The sequence below is a fragment of the Pan troglodytes genome, chromosome X, assembly GCF_028858775.2.
Source record: "Pan troglodytes isolate AG18354 chromosome X, NHGRI_mPanTro3-v2.0_pri, whole genome shotgun sequence".
Classification (NCBI taxonomy): Eukaryota; Metazoa; Chordata; class Mammalia; order Primates; family Hominidae; genus Pan; species Pan troglodytes.
In genome coordinates, this window is record NC_072421.2 from 72,508,868 (window position 1) to 72,524,746 (window position 15,879).

The 15,879-nt window shown below is 39.0% G+C and overlaps 1 non-coding gene across 1 annotated transcript; it reads left to right on the forward strand.

The window, feature by feature from the left end:
• The first annotated feature begins 204 nt into the window (after positions 1–204).
• On the forward strand, positions 205–309 carry LOC112207138 (U6 spliceosomal RNA). Its single transcript, XR_002941607.1, has one exon. It is a non-coding gene; the product is annotated as a U6 spliceosomal RNA (small nuclear RNA).
• The last annotated feature ends 15,570 nt before the right edge of the window (positions 310–15,879 follow it).

The window sequence follows — 15,879 nt, forward strand, 5'->3', positions numbered from 1 at the left end:
ATTATGGTAGAAAAGGTCAAGTGGAACTCACTAGAACTGCCTCTGCTTAGAAAAATATTAAACAAAAAGCAATACCACATTCCTGGAGGGACTGTAGAGATCAGTGCCACCACCAACGGCTTGAAAAATGCAAGGGTGATGATTCCCACCATATCCCCATTCAACTTACCTATTTGGCCTATACAGAAAACACATGGATTTTTTGCTTTCTTCAACAACACATATACTATAATTAGAACAATACAGAGAAGATTATCACGACCCCTGTGCAAAGATGACATGCAAATTCGTGAAGTATTTCATATTTTTGAGAAATGATAAATGCTTAAGGTGATGGATATGGTAATTACCATGATTCGATCACTATACAATTTATACATTTATGGAAACATCCATCATGTTGTACCCTATAAATATGTGTAATTATTATGTGTCAATTTTTTAAAAGTTGAATCTTGGAGAATGACAGTGGATTTTCAAAAGCTTAACCAGGTAGTGACTCCAATTGCAGCTGCTGCACCAGATGTAGTTTCATTGCTTTAACAAATTAATATATCTTCTGGTATCTGCTATGCAGCTATCAATTTGGCAAATGCCTTTTTTCTAAATGTCTGTTAGTAAAGACCACCAGAAGAAGTTTGCTTAATCTGGCAAAGCTGGCAATACTTTTCTTATCTCTATCAGTTCTCTACCTTATTTCATAATTTACTTCACAGGAAACTTGCTTGACTTCCCCTTCCACAAGACATCACACTGATTCATTGCATGGATGACATTATGTTGATTGGACCTAGTGAGCAAGCAACAGCAACTACTCTAGACTTATTGGTAATACATTTACACATCAGAGGGTGAGAAAGAAATTTTTTAAAATAAGATAACTTTTACATCAGTGAAATTTTTTCTATGAATTTTTACCTCAGAAATTTCTATGGCTCCAGTGATGCGGGGCATATAAAGATATCCTTTCTATGGTAAAGATTATGTTCTTGCATCTGGCCTTTTCTACAACCAGAAAAAATGCACAACACCTGATGGGCCTCTTTAAACTTTTGAGGCAACATATTTCTCATTTGGCTCATTTACTGAGTGACCTAAAAAGTTGCTAGTTTTGAGTGGGGCCCAGAACAAGTGAAGTCTCTGCAACTGGTCCAGGCTGCCATGCAAGCTGCTCTGCCACTTGGGCCATATGTTCCAGAAGATTCAATGGTGCTTGAAGTGTCAGTGGCAGATAGAAATGCTTCTTGGAGCCTTTGGCAGGCCGCTATAGGTGAATTGCAACACATATTCATAGGAATTTGGAGCAAAGCTCTGCTGTCCTCTGCAGATAACTACTATCCTTTTGAGAAACAGCTTTTGGCTTGCTACTGGGCCTTAGCAGAGAATGAAAAATTAAACTTTGGTCACCATGCTGATGCTACAATGTGACCTGAGCTGTCCTTCATGAACTGAGTATTATCTGACCCACCAAGCCATAAAGTTGGGCATGCACACCAGCACTCAATCACCAAATGGAAATTGTATACAAAGTTGGGCTTGAGCAGGCCCAGAAGGCACAAGTAAGCTACATGAAGAAGTGGCCCAAATGCCTATGGCCCCACTCTTAGTATATTACCCCCTCTCTCCCACCCTGCGCCTATTGCCTCATAGGAGTTCTCTGTGATAAGTTGAATGAAGAAGAGGAAATGAGCCTGGTTTACAGATGGTTGTCCATGATATGAAGCCACCACCTGAAAGTGGGCAGCTCCGCCACAATAACCCCTTTCTGGGATATCCCAGAAAGACAGCGATGAAGGGAAATCCTCCCGGTGGGCAGAACATAGAGCACTGCACATTGTACCTTGTTGTTCATTTTTACTTAGAAGGAGAAATGGCCAGAAGTTTGAGTGTATGTTGGTTCATGGACGGTGTCCAGTGGTTTAGATGGATGGTTAGGGACTTGGAAGGAACATGATTGGAAAATTGGTGATGAGGAGATAAGAGAAAAAGATATGTGGGTGGACCTCTATGAATGGGTTAAAAAAAAACCCTGAAGATATTTGTGTCCCATGTGAATGCTAACCAAAGAACGACCTCAGCAGAGCAAGATTTTTATAATCAAGTGGATAGGATGACCTGTTCTGTGGATAACAGTCAGTCACCTTCCTCAGCTACTTCTGTCATTGCCCAACGGGCTCATTTACAAAGTGGTCATGGTGGTAGGGATATAAATTATTCATGGGATTAGCAACATGGACTTCAATTCACTAAGGTTGACCTGGCTATACCCACTGCTCAGAGTACTCAATCTGCCAGCAGCAGAGACCATCACTGAGTCATTCCCCAGGGTGATCAGCAAGTTATTGATGTCTGGTTGATTATATTCAACCACTTCTATCATAGAAGGGACAGCATTTTTTCTTACTGGAATAGAAACTTACTCTAAGTATGGATTTACCTTCCTTGCTCACAATGATTTTGCCAAAACTACCATCTGTGGACTTACAGAATGCCTTATCCACTGCCATGTTATTCTACATAACATTGCTTCTGATTAAGGAACTCACTTTACATATGAAGTTGGAGCAGTGGGCCCAAGTTCATCGAATTCACTGACCTCACCATGTTCCCAGCCATCCTGAAGCAACTGGTTTGGTAGAATAATGTAATGGCCTTTTAAAGACTTGGTTATAGTATTAACTACATGGCACCACCTTGCAGGACTGGGGCATGCTCTTTAGGAGGCTATATGTACTCTAAATAAGTGTCAAATATATGGTGCTCTTTCTCCTATAGACAGGATTCACAGGTCCAGGAATCAAGGGGTGAAAATTGGAGTGGTATTACTTACTATACCCTAGTTATCCACTAGCAAAATTTTTGCTTCCTGTCCCCATGACCTTATGCCATGCTGGTCTTGAGGTCTTAGTTCCAAAGGGTGGGATGCTACCACCAGGAGATACAATAATTCAATTGAACTGTAATTTAAGATTGTTACCCTGCTACTTTGGGCTTCTTGTGCCTCTAAGTTAATGGGCAACAAAGGGAGTTACTGTACTGCTGGCGTGATTGATCTTGATTACCAAGGAAACAGTTTGCAACTTGTTGGGCTCTTACTTCACAATAGAGGTAAGTAAGTATGAGTATGTCTGGAATACAGTAGACCCATTAGAAGATCTCTTAGTACTACCAGGTCCTGTGATTAAGGTCAGCGGAAAGCTACAGCTGGGCATGGTGGCACACATCTGTAGTCCCAGTTACTCAAGAGGCTGAAGCAGGAGTATTGTTTGAGCCAAGGAATTCAAGGCCAGTCTCAGCCACATAGTGAGACTCCCATCTCTAAAAAGCACTACTATAATTCAACTCAACGGGAGTACTAATTGCTCAGAACTCTCCGAAATGAAGGTTTGGGTCACCCTACCCCAGCCCACCAGGGAAGGAACCATAAGAAGCTGAGATATTTGCTGAGGGCAAAGGGAATATGGAATGGGTAATGGAAGAAGGTTGTTTTAAATACCAGCTAGGAGTTGCAGATGACCAGTTGCAGAAACGAGAATCGTAATTATTATTATTAGTAGTAGTAGTAGTACTAGTGTTTGAGATGGAGTTTTTGCTCTTGTTGCCCAGGCTGGAGTGCAATAGCGCAACCTCCGCCCCCCGGGTTCAAACGATTCTCCTGCCTCAGCCTCCCAAGTAGCTGGGATTACAGGCATGCGCCTCTATGCCCTGCTAATCTTGTATTTTTAGCAGAGATGGAGTTTCTGCATGTTGGTCAGTCTGGCCTCGAACTCCCAACCTCAGGTGATCTGCCTGCCTCGGCCTCCCAAAGTACTAGGATTACAGGTGTGAGCCACCATGCCCGGCCAAGAATTGTAATTATTATGAGTAGTTCTTCCTTATAATAAGGGGGAAATACTCATAGAATTTTTCTTTGTCATAAATATGCTTGTGTGTATATTCATGTCAATTTTCATTTCTTTTCTCTCATCTCCTTATCATATAAAATAAAATGTATTAGTAATAATTAACCTTACATCACAGTATTTAAGTCACAGAATATCAAGGAGAAGAATGAACATAACCCAGGGACTTTGCATCCTCTCACGAGGAAAGGGTTAGTGCATTTTCAGTTGTACAGAGTTGTAACAAGAGTTGTGTCTTGTTAGATGGAAGCATGAATTTGTTATTATCTTTATTTGGAGATATATGTATGGGTGCCTATTTGGTTAGGGGTAGATTGTTATGGTTCATTTTATATGTCATCTTGGGCCAGGCATGGTGGCTCATGCTTGTAATCCCAGCACTTTGGGAGGCCGAGGCGAGTGGATCATTTGAGGTCAGGAGTTTGAGATCAGCCTGACCAACATGGTGAACCCCCGTCTCTACTAAAATACAAAAATAAGCCGGGCATGATGGCAGGCACCTGTAATCTCAGCTACTTGGGAGGCTGAGACAGGAGAATCCCTTGAACCCAGGAGGTGGAGGTTGCAGTGTGCTGAGACTGCACCACTGCACTCCAGCCTGGGTGACAGAGCGAGACTCCCTTTTTAAAAAAACAATAAAAACAATAAAAAATACGTCAACTTAGCTAGTTTATAGCACCGTTATTTAATCAAACATTGATTTAGGTGTTTCTATGAAGGCATTTTGTGGTTTACATATACAATAATTTGATTTGAAGTAGAGCATATTACCCTTCATAATGTGGATGGGCTTCATCCAATGAGTCTCAGGCTGTAAGAGCAAATCCTGAAGTTTTTCTGGCAAAGAAATATGTCAAGACTAAAGTGTCACATTCTGCCAAGTTTCTAGCCTGCTGGTTTGCCCTACAGATTTCCAAGTCAAGATTGCTGCATCAACTCCTGCTGGAGTTTCCAGCCTGCCAGCCTGTCCTACAGAATTCAGACTTGCCAGCCCCCACAACTATGTGAGCCAATTCCTTGAAATATATTCTATATATGTCTTTATATACTTATAAATATATGTATATTTACATATTTATCTCCTATTGGTCTGTTTCGAGAACGCTGACTGATACAAATGTGGAGGGATAATTTTAAATAGGATGGAGAGGAAAGGTAACTTATGAGTACCATTTATATTCCCATCAATAGTTAATGCTTTTTATTTTTACTGTTTTCAAAAAAGTACTTTATTTTTCAAATTATTTTTAAATAAACTTTTCATTTTGAGATAATGTAGATTCACATGCAGTTTATTGATCTTTTCAAAGAGCTAGATTTTGGTTTTTAATTTTTTTTGATTTCTCATATTATCATTATTATTTCCTTCCTTCTGCTTGCTTTGGGTTTGTTTTGCTCTTTTTCTGTTTTATAAATTTCTTTTTTAAAGCTTTTTAAAAACTCAGTGGTAAGAATTTTCAAGTTTCTTCAGGGTGAATCTTAGATGATTGTTTTGAAATGTTTCCTGTTTTCTTTTTTAAAAAAATTTTTATGGGTACAAACTAGGTGTGTATATTTATGGGTTACATGAAATATTTTGATGCAAGCATGCAACATGTAATGATTACATCAGGGTAAATGGGGTAACCATCCTCTCAAACATTTATCCTTTGTGTTACAAACAATCTAATTATAACGTCGTAGTTATTTATAAATGTACAGTTAAATTATTTTCTCTATAGTCACCCTGTTATGCTAGCAAAAACTGGGTTTTATTCATTCTTTGTAACTATTTTTTTGTACACATTAACCGCCTCCACTTCCTACCCTATGCCCACTACCTTTCTTAGCCTCTGGTAACCATCCTTCTATTCTCTATCTTCATAAGTTCAATTATTTTAATTTTTAGCTCCCACAAATAAGTGAGAACATGTGATCTTTGTCTTTCTGTGCCTGGCTTATTTTGCTTAACATAATAATCTCCATTTCCATCTGTGTTGTTGCAGATGACAGGATTTCATTTTTTATGGGTGAATAGTACTCCATTGTGTATATGTACCACATTTTCTTTATCCATTCATCTGTTGATGAACACTTAGGTTGCTTGCAAATCTTGGCTATTGTAAATAGTGCTGCAATAAATATGGGAGTGCAGATACCTCCTTGATATACTGATTTTCTTTCTTTTGGGTATATACCTAGGAGTGGGATTGCCAGATCATATGGTAGCTCTATATTTAGTTTTTTTGAGTTCTCCATTAGTAGTTGTACTAATTTACATCCCCACCAATAGTGTATGATGGTTCCCTTTTCTCCACATCCTCACCAGCATATATTATTGCCTGTCTTTTAAATAAAAGGCATTTTACCTGGGGTAAGACAGTATCTCACTGTAGTTTTGATTTTCATTTCTCTGATAATCAATAATGTTCAGCACATTTTCATATATCTGCTTGTCATTTGTGATGTATTCTTTTCAGAAATGTCTATTCAAATCTGCTCATTTAAAAATTGAATTATTAGACATTTTTCCCATTGAGTTGTTTGAGCTCCTTATATATTCTGGTTATTAATTCCTTGTCAGATGAGTAGTTTGCAAATATTTTCTCCCCTTCTGTGGGTTGTCTCTTCATTTTGTTGATTGTTTCCTTTGCTGTGCAGAAGCTTTTCGACTTGATGTAATCCCATTTGTCCATTTTTGCTTCGGTTGCCTGTGTTTGTAGGGTATTACTCAACAAATTTTTCCCCAGGCCAATGTCCTGGAGATTTTCCCCAATGTTTTCTTGTAGTAGTTTCATAGTTTGAGGTCTTAGATTTAAGTCTTTAATCCATTTTGATTTGATTTTTGTATATGGCAAAAGACAGGGTTCTAGATTCATTCTTCTGTACGTGGATATCCAGATTTCTCAGCGCCATTTATAGTCTTTTCCCTAGTGTATGTTCTTGGCACCTTTGTTGAAAATGAGTTCACTGCAGGTGTGTGAATTTGTTTCTGGTTTCTGTATTCTGTTGCATTGGTCTACGTGTCTGTTTTTATGCTGGTACCATGCTGTTTTGGCTTCTGTAGCTCTGTAGTATAATTTGTAGTCAGGTAATGTAATTCCTTCAGTTTCGTTCTTTTTGTTTAGGATAGCTTTGGCTATTCTGGCTCTTTTGTGGTTTTAAATACATTTTAGTATTGTTTTTGTTATTTCTGTATAGAAATAAAATTTCTGTAAAGAAATAGAAAATAGATAGGAATTGCATTAAATCTGTAGATTGCTTTGGGTAGTATGGACATTTTAACAACATCGATTCTTCCAATACATGAACATGGAATGTCTTTCCATTTTCTTCTGTCTTCTTCAATTTTTTACATCAGTGCTTTATAGTTTTCATTGCAGAGATCTTTCACTTCTTTGATTAGGTTAATTCCTAAGTATTTAGTTTTATTTGTAGCTATTGTAAGTGGGATTACTTTCTTGATTTCCTTTTCAGATTGTTGGCTGTTGAGAAATGCTACTGATTGTTGTATGTTGATCTTGTGTCCCGCAACTTTACTGAATTTTTTTATTTTATATTATTTTATTTTATTATTTATTTATTTAAAAATTATTATTATACTTTAAGTTCTAGGGTCCATGAGCACAATGTGCAGGTTTGTTACATACGTATACATGTGCCATGTTGGTGTGCTGCACCCATCGACTCGTCATTTAGCATTAGGTGTATCTCCTAATGCTATCCCTCCCCCATCCCCCGACCCCACAACAGTCCCCAGTTTGTGATGTTCCCCTTCCTGTGTCCATGTGTTCTCATGGTTCAATTCCCACTAATGAGTGAGAACATGTGGTGTTTGGTTTTTTGTCCTTGCGATAGTTTGCTGAGAATGATGATTTGCAGCTTCATCCATGTCCCTACAAAGGACATGAACTCATCATTTTTTATGGCTGCATAGTATTCCATGGTGTATATGTGCCACATTTTCTTAATCCACTCTATCATTGTTGGACATTTAGGTTGGTTCCAAGTCTTTGATATTGTGAACAGTGCTGCTATAAACATACGTGTGCATGTGTCTTTATAGCAGCATGATTTATAATCCTTGGGTATATACCCAGTAATGGGATGGCTGGGTCAAATGGTATTTCTAGTTCTAGATCCCGGAGGAATCACCACACTGACTTCCACAATGGTTGAGCTAGTTTACAGTCCAACCAACAGTGTAAAAGTGTTCCTGTTCGTCCACATCCTCTCCAGCACCTGTTGTTTCCTGACTTTTTAATGATTGCCATTCTAACTGGTGTGAGATGGTATCTCATTGTGGTTTTGAGTTGCATTTCTCTGCTGGCCAGTGATGGTGAGCATTTTTTCATGTGTTTTTTGGCTGCATAAATGTCTTCTTTTGAGAAGTGTCTGTTCATATCCTTCGCCCACTTTTTGATGGGGTTGTTTTTTTCTTGTAAATTTGCTTGAGTTCATTGTAGATTCTGGATATTAGCCCTTTGTCAGATGAGTAGGTTGCAAAAATTTTCTCCCATTCTGTAGGTTGCCTGTTCACTCTGGTGGTGGTTTCTTTCACTGTGCAGAAGCTCTTTAGTTGAATTAGATCCCATTTGTCAATTTTGGCTTTTGTTGCCATTGCTTTTGGTGTTTATTCATGAAGTCCTTCCACATGCCTATGTCCTGAATGGTATTGCCTAGGTTTTCCTCTAGGGTTTTTATGGTTTTAGGTCTGACATTTAAGTCTTTAATCCATCTTGAATTAATTTTTGTATAAGTTGTAAGGAAGGGATCCAGTTTCAGCTTTCTACATATGGCTAGCCAGTTTTCCCAGCACCATTTATTAAATAGGGAATCCTTTCCCCATTGCTTGTTTTTCTCAGGTTTGTCAAAGATCAGATAGTTGTAGATATGCGGCGTTATTTCTGAGGGCTCTGTTCTCTTCCATTGGTCTATATCTCTGTTTTGGTACCAGTACCGTGCTCTTTTGGTTACTATAGCCTTGTAGTATAGTTTGAAGTCAGGTAGTGTGATGCCTCCAGCTTTGTTCTTTTGGCTTAGGATTGCCTTGGCGATGCGGGCTCTTTTTTGGTTCCATATGAACTTTAAAGTAGTTTTTTCCAATTCTGTGAAGAAAGTCATTGGTAGCTTGACGGGGATGGCATTGAATCTATAAATTACCTTGGGCAGTATGGCCATTTTCACGATATTGATTCTTCCTACCCATGAGCATGGAATGTTCTTCCATTTGTTTGTATCCTCTTTTATTTCATTTAGCAGTGGTTTGTAGTTCTCCTTGAAGAGGTCCTTCACATACCTTGTAAGTTGGATTCCTAGGTATTTTATTCTCTTTGAAGCAATTGTGAATGGGAGTTCACTCCTGATTTGGCTCTCTGTTTGTCTGTTATTGGTGTTTAAGAATGCTTGCAATTTTTGTAGATTGATTTTGTATCCTGAGACTTTGCTGAAGTAGCTTATCACCTTGAGGAGATTTTGGGCTGAGACGATGGGGTTTTCTAGATATACAATCATGTCATCTGCAAACAGGGACAATTTGACTTCCTCTTTTCCTAATTGAATACCCTTTATTTCCTTCTCCTGCCTGATTGCCCTGGCCAGAACTTCCAACATTATGTTGAATAGGAGTGGTGAGAGAGGGCATCCCTGTCTTGTGCCAGTTTTCAAAGGGAATGCTTCCAGTCTTTGCCCATTCAGTATGATATTGGCTGTGGGTTTGTCATAGATAGCTCTTATTATTTTCAGATACATCCCATCAATACCTAATTTATTGAGAGTTTTTAGCATGAAGGGCTGTTGAATTGTGTCAAAGGCCTTTTCTGCATCTATTGAGATAATCATGTGGTTTTTGTCTTTGGTTCTGTTTATATGCTGGATTATATTTATTGATTTTCATATGTTGAACCAGCCTTGCATCCCAGAGATGAAGCCTACTTGATCATGGTGGATAAGCTTTTTGATGTGCTGCTGGATTTGCTTTGCCAGTATTTTATTGAGGATTTTTGCATTGATGTTCATCAAGAATATTGGTCTAAAATTCTCTTTTTTTGTTGTGTCTCTGCCAGGCTTTGGTATCAAGACGATGCTGGCCTCATAAAATGAGTTAGGGAGGATTCTCTCTTTTTCTATTGATTGGAATAGTTTCAGAAGGAATGGTACCAGTTCCTCCTTGTACCTCTGGTAGAACTCGGCTGTGAATCCATCTGGTCCTGGACTTTTTTTGGTTGGTAAGCTATTGATTATTGCCTCAATTTCAGAGCCTGTTATTGGTTTATTCAGAGATTCAAGTTCTTCCTGGTTTAGTCCTGGAAGGATGTATGTGTCAAGGAATTTATCCATTTCTTCTAGATTTTCTAGTTTATTTGCATAGAGGTGTTTACAGTATTCTCCGATGGTAGTGTGTATTTCTGTGGGATCAGTGGTGATATCCCCTTTATCACTTTTTACTGCGTCTATTTGATTCTTCTCTCTTTTCTTCTTTATTAGTCTTGCTAGCGGTCTATCAATTTTGTTGATCTTTTCAGAAAACCAGCTCCTGGATTCATTAATATTTTGAAGTGATTTTTGTGTCTCTATTTCCTTCAGTTCTGCTCTGATCTTAGTTATTTCTTGCCTTCTGCTAGCTTTTGAATGTGTTTGCTCTTGCTTTTCTAGTTCTTTTAATTGTGATGTTAGGGTGTCAATTTGAGATCTTTCCTGCTTTCTCTTGTGGGCAGTTGGTGTTATAAATTTCCCTCTACACACTGCTTTGAATGTGTCCCAGAGATTCTGGTATGTTGTATCTTTGTTCTCGTTGGTTTCAAAGAACATCTTTATTTCTGCCTTCATTTCGTTATTTACCCAGTAGTTATTCAGGAGCAGGTTGTTCAGTTTCCATATAGTTGAGCGGTTTTGAGTGAGTTTCTTAATCCTGCATTCTAGTTTGATTGCACTGTGGTCTGAGAGACAGTTTGTTATAATTTCTGTTCTTTTACATTTGCTGAGGAGTGCTTTACTTCCAACTATGTGGTCAATTTTGGAATAGGTGTGATGTGGTGCTGAAAAGAATGTATATTCTGTTGATTTGGGGTGGAGAGTTCTGTAGATGTCTATTAGGTCTGCTTGGTGCAGAGCTGAGTTCAATTCCTGGGTATCCTTGTTGACTTTCTGTCTCGTTGATCTGTCTAATGTTGACAGTGGGGTGTTAATGTTCCCCATTATTATTGTGTGGGAGTCTAAGTCTCTTTGTAGGTCACTCAGGACTTGCTTTATGAATCTGGGTGCTCCTGTATTGGGTGCATAGTTATTTAGGATAGTTAGCTCTTCTTGTTGAATTGATCCCTTTACCATTATGTAATGGCCTTCTTTGTCTCTTTTGATCTTTGTTGGTTTAAAGTCTGTTTTATCAGAGACTAGGATTGCAACACCTGCCTTTGTTTGTTTTCCATTTGCTTGGTAGATCTTCCTCCATCCTTTTATTTTGAGCCTATGTGTGTCTCTGCACAAGAGATGGGTTTCCTGAATACAGCACACTGATGGGTCTTGACTCTTTATCCAATTTGCCAGTCTGTGTCTTTTAATTGGAGCATTTAGTCCATTTACATTTAAAGTTAATCTTGTTATGTGTGAATTTGATCCTGTCTTTATGATGTTAGCTGGTATTTTGCTCGTTAGTTGATGCAGTTTCTTTTTAGCCTTGATAGTCTTTACAATTTGGCATGTTTTTGCAGTGGCTGGTACCAGTTGTTCCTTTCCATGTTGAGTGCTTCCTTCAGGAGCTCTTTTAGGGCGGGCCTGGTAGTGACAAATTCTCTCAGCATTTGCTTGTCTGTAAAGGATTTTATTACTCCTTCACTTATGAAGCTTAGTTTGGCTGGATATGATATTCTGGGTTGAAAATTCTTTTCTTTAAGAATGTTTAATATTGGTCCCCACGCTCTTTTGGCTTATAGAGTTTCTGCCGAGAGATCCGCTCTTAGTCTGATGGGCTTCCCTTTGTGGGTAACCCGACCTTTCTCTCTGGCTCCCTTAACATTTTTTCCTTCATTTCAACTTTGGTGAATCTGACAATTATGTGTCTTGGAGTTGCTCTTCTCGAGGATTATCTTTGTGGCATTCTCTGTGTTTTCTGAATTTGAATGTTGGCCTGCCTTGCTAGATTGGGGAAGTTCTCCTGGATAATATCCTGCAGAGCGTTTTCCAACTTGGTTCCATTCTCCCCATCACTTTCAGGTACACCAATCAGATGTAGATTTGGTCTTTTCACATAGTCCCATATTTCTTGGAGGCTTTGTTTGTTTCTTTTTATTCTTTTTTCTCTAAACTTCTCTTCTTACTTCATTTCATTCATTTCACCTTCCATCACTGATACCCTTTCTTCCAGTTGATCACATCGGCTCCTGAGGCTTCTGCATTCATCACGTAGCTCTCGTGCTTTGATTTTCAGCTCCATCAGGACCTTTAAGCACTTCTCTGCATTGGTTATTCTAGTTATCCATTCGTCTAATTGTTTTTCAAAACTTTTAACTTCATTGCCATTGGTTCGAATTTCCTCCTGTAGCTCGGAGTAGTTTGATCGTCTGAAGCCTTCTTCTCTCAGCTCATCAAAGTCATTCTCCGTCCAGCTTTGTTGCATTGCTGGTGAGGAGCTGCATTCCTTTGCAGGAGGAGAGGCGCTCTGCTTTTTAGAGTTTCCAGTTTTTCTGCTCTGTTTTTTCCCCATCTTTGTGGTTTTATGTACCTTTGGTCTTTGATGATGGTGACGTACAGATGCATTTTTGGTGTGGATGTCCTTTCTGTTTGTTAGTTTTCCTTCTAAGAGAGAGTACCCTCAGCTGCAGGTCTGTTGGAGTTTGCTGGAGGTCCACTCCAGACCCCGTTTGCCTGGGTATCAGCAGTGGTGGCTGCAGAATAGTGGATATTGGTGAAACGCAAATGCTGCTGCCTGATCATTCCTCTGGAAATTTTGTCTTAGAGGAGTACCTGGCCGTGTGAGGTGTCAGTCCACCCTTACTTGGGGGTGCCTCCCAGTTAGGCTACTCGGGGGTCAGGGACCCACTTGAGGACGCAGTCTGCCCGTTCTCAGATCTCAAGCTGCATGCTGGGAGAACCACTACTCTCTTCAAAGCTGTCAGACAGGGACATTTAAGTCTGCAGAGGTTACTGCTGTCTTTTTGTTTGTCTGTGCCCTGCCCCCAGAGGTGGAGCCTACAGAGGCAGGCAGGCCTCCTTGAGCTGTGGTGGGCTCCACCCAGTTCGAGCTTCCAGGCAGCTTTGTTTTCCTAATCAAACAACTAACTTGGCAATGGCAGACGCCCCTCCCCCAGCCTCGCTGCCACTTTGCAGTTTGATCTGGGATTGCTGTACTAGTAATGAGCCAGACTCCGTGGGTGTAGGACCCTCCAAGCCAGGTGCGGGATATAATCTCCTGGTGTGCCATTTTTTAATCCCGTTGGGAAAGCACAGTATTAGGGTGGGAGTGACCCAATTTTCCAGGTGCCGTCTGTCACCCTTTTCTTTGACTAGGAAAGAGAATTCCCTGACCCCTTTCACTTCCCCGGTTAGGTGATGCCTCGCCCTGCTTCTGCTCATGCTTCGTGTGCTGCACCCACTCTCCTGCACCTACTGTCTGGCACTCCCCAGTGAGATGAACCAGTACCTCAGTTGGAAATGCACAAATCGCCCGTCTTCTGCGTCGCTCACTCTGGGAGCTGTAGACCGGAGCTGTTCCTATTTGGCCATCTTGGCTCCTCCCCCTACTGAATTTTTAAATTAGTTCCAATAGTTTTCTTGTGAAGGCTTTTGGTTTTTCCAAATGTAAGATTATATCATCAGCAAACAAGGGTACTTTGACTTTTCCTTTCCAACTTGGATGCCCTTTATATCTTATTCTTGTCTGATAACTCTAGCTACAAGTTCCGGTACTACATTGAATAACAGTGGTGAAAGCGGACATCCTTGTCATGTTCCAGATCTTAGAGGAAAGACTTTCAATTTTTTGTGATTCATTCTGATACTAGCTGTTTGTCTGTAATATATAGCTTTTATTATGTTGAGGTATGTTCCTTCTATACACAGTTTTTGAAGGATTTTATCATGAAGGGATATTGAATTTTATCAAATGCTTTTTCAGCATCAATTGAAATGATCATATGGATTTGTTCTTCATTCTGTTGACATGATGTATCACAGTGATTGATTTGCATATGTTGAACTGTTCTTGCATCCCTGGGATAAACCCTGTTGATCATGATGAGTTATCTTTTTAATTTGTTGTTGTATTTTGTTTGCTAGTATTGTGTTGAGAACTTTTGCATCACTAGCAGAGATATTGGCCTATATTTTTTTTCATTTTTTTGTTTTTTGTTTTTTGAGACAGGATCTTGTTCCATTTCTCAGGCTGGAGAGCAGTGGTGTGGTTTTGGCTCACTGCAACCTCCACCTCCTAGGTTTAAGTGATTCTCCTTCCTCAGCCTCCTGAGTAGCTGGGATTACACACACCTGCCACCACACCCAGCTAATTTTTGTATTATTAATAGAGATAGGATTTCACTGTGTTAGCTATGTTGGTCTGAAACTCCTAACCTCAAGTAATCTACCAGCCTCAGCTGCCCAAAGTGCTGAAATTACAGCATGAGCCACCACGTCTGGCCAGATATTGGCCCACGGTTTTCTGCTTTTGATGTGTCTTTGTCAGTTTTGGTATCAGGGTAATACTTTCCTCATAGAATGATTTTGAAAGTTTTCCTTCCTCCTCTATTTTTTAGAGTAATTTGAGCAGAATTGGTATTAGTTCTTCTTTAAACATTTGGTAGAATTCAGCAGTCCTGAACTTTTTTTTTGCAGGGGAATTTTTATTATGGTTTCAATCTTGTTACTTATTATTGGTCAGCTCAGGTTTTGAATTTTTTCCTGGTTCAGTCTTGGTAGGTTGTATGTGTCTAGGAATGCATCAATTTCTTTTAGATTTTATAATTTATTGGCATAAAGTTGCTCTTAGTAGCCTCTAATGATCCTTTGAATTTCTGTGGTATTGGATGTAATGTCTCCTTTTTCATCTCTGATTTTATTTGCATCTTCTTTCTTTATTTCTTAGTCTGGCTAAAGGTTTGTCTATTTTGTTGAATTAAAAAAAAACTTTTTCTATTTTGGATCTTTTATTTTTTTGTTTCAATTTTGTTTATTTCTGCTCTAGTCTTCATTATTATTTTTTTCTGCTAATTTTGAGTTTGGTTTTCTCTTGTTCTTCTAGTTTTTTAAGATGCATCATTAGATTGCTTATTTGAAGTTTTTGTCTTTTTTGTTTAGGTACTTATGGGTATAAATTTCCTTCTCAGCACTGCTTTTGCTGTATCCCATCGGTTTTGTGTGTAGTGTTTCCATTGCCATTTGTTGCACAAAATTTTTCAACTTTCTTCTTAATTTCTTCATTGGTCATTCAGGAGCATATTGTTTAATTTCTAAATGTTTGTATAGTTTTCAAAATGTCTATATTGATTTCTAGTCATATTACACTGTTGTCAGAAAAGATGCTGAAGGTTATTTTATTTTCTGAATTTTTTGAATGTATCAGGAGTTGTTTTGTGCCCTAACATATATTCTATTCTTGAGAATGATCCATGAGCTGAGGAGAAAAATGTGTATTCTGTAGCTATTGGATAAAGTGTTCTGTAAATATCTACTAGAACCATTTGGTCTATAGAGTAGATTAAGTCCAGTGTTTCTTTGTTGATTTTCTGTCTGGCAGATCTGTCCAATGCTGAGGGTAGAGTGTTGAAGCCTCCAGCTATTATCGTATTGGTGTCTATCTTACTCTGTAGCTCTAATAATGTTTGCTTCATATTTCTAGGTGCTCCATTGTTGGGTGCATATATATTTACAATAGGTATATCCTCTTTAACAAAAAGATTGAAATAATTAAGAAGAATCAAGCAGAAAGTCTGGGCTGGAAAAATGCAATTGATGAAGGTTCCAAGATGGCCGAATAGGAACAACTCCAGTCTGCAGCTCCGAGTGTGAT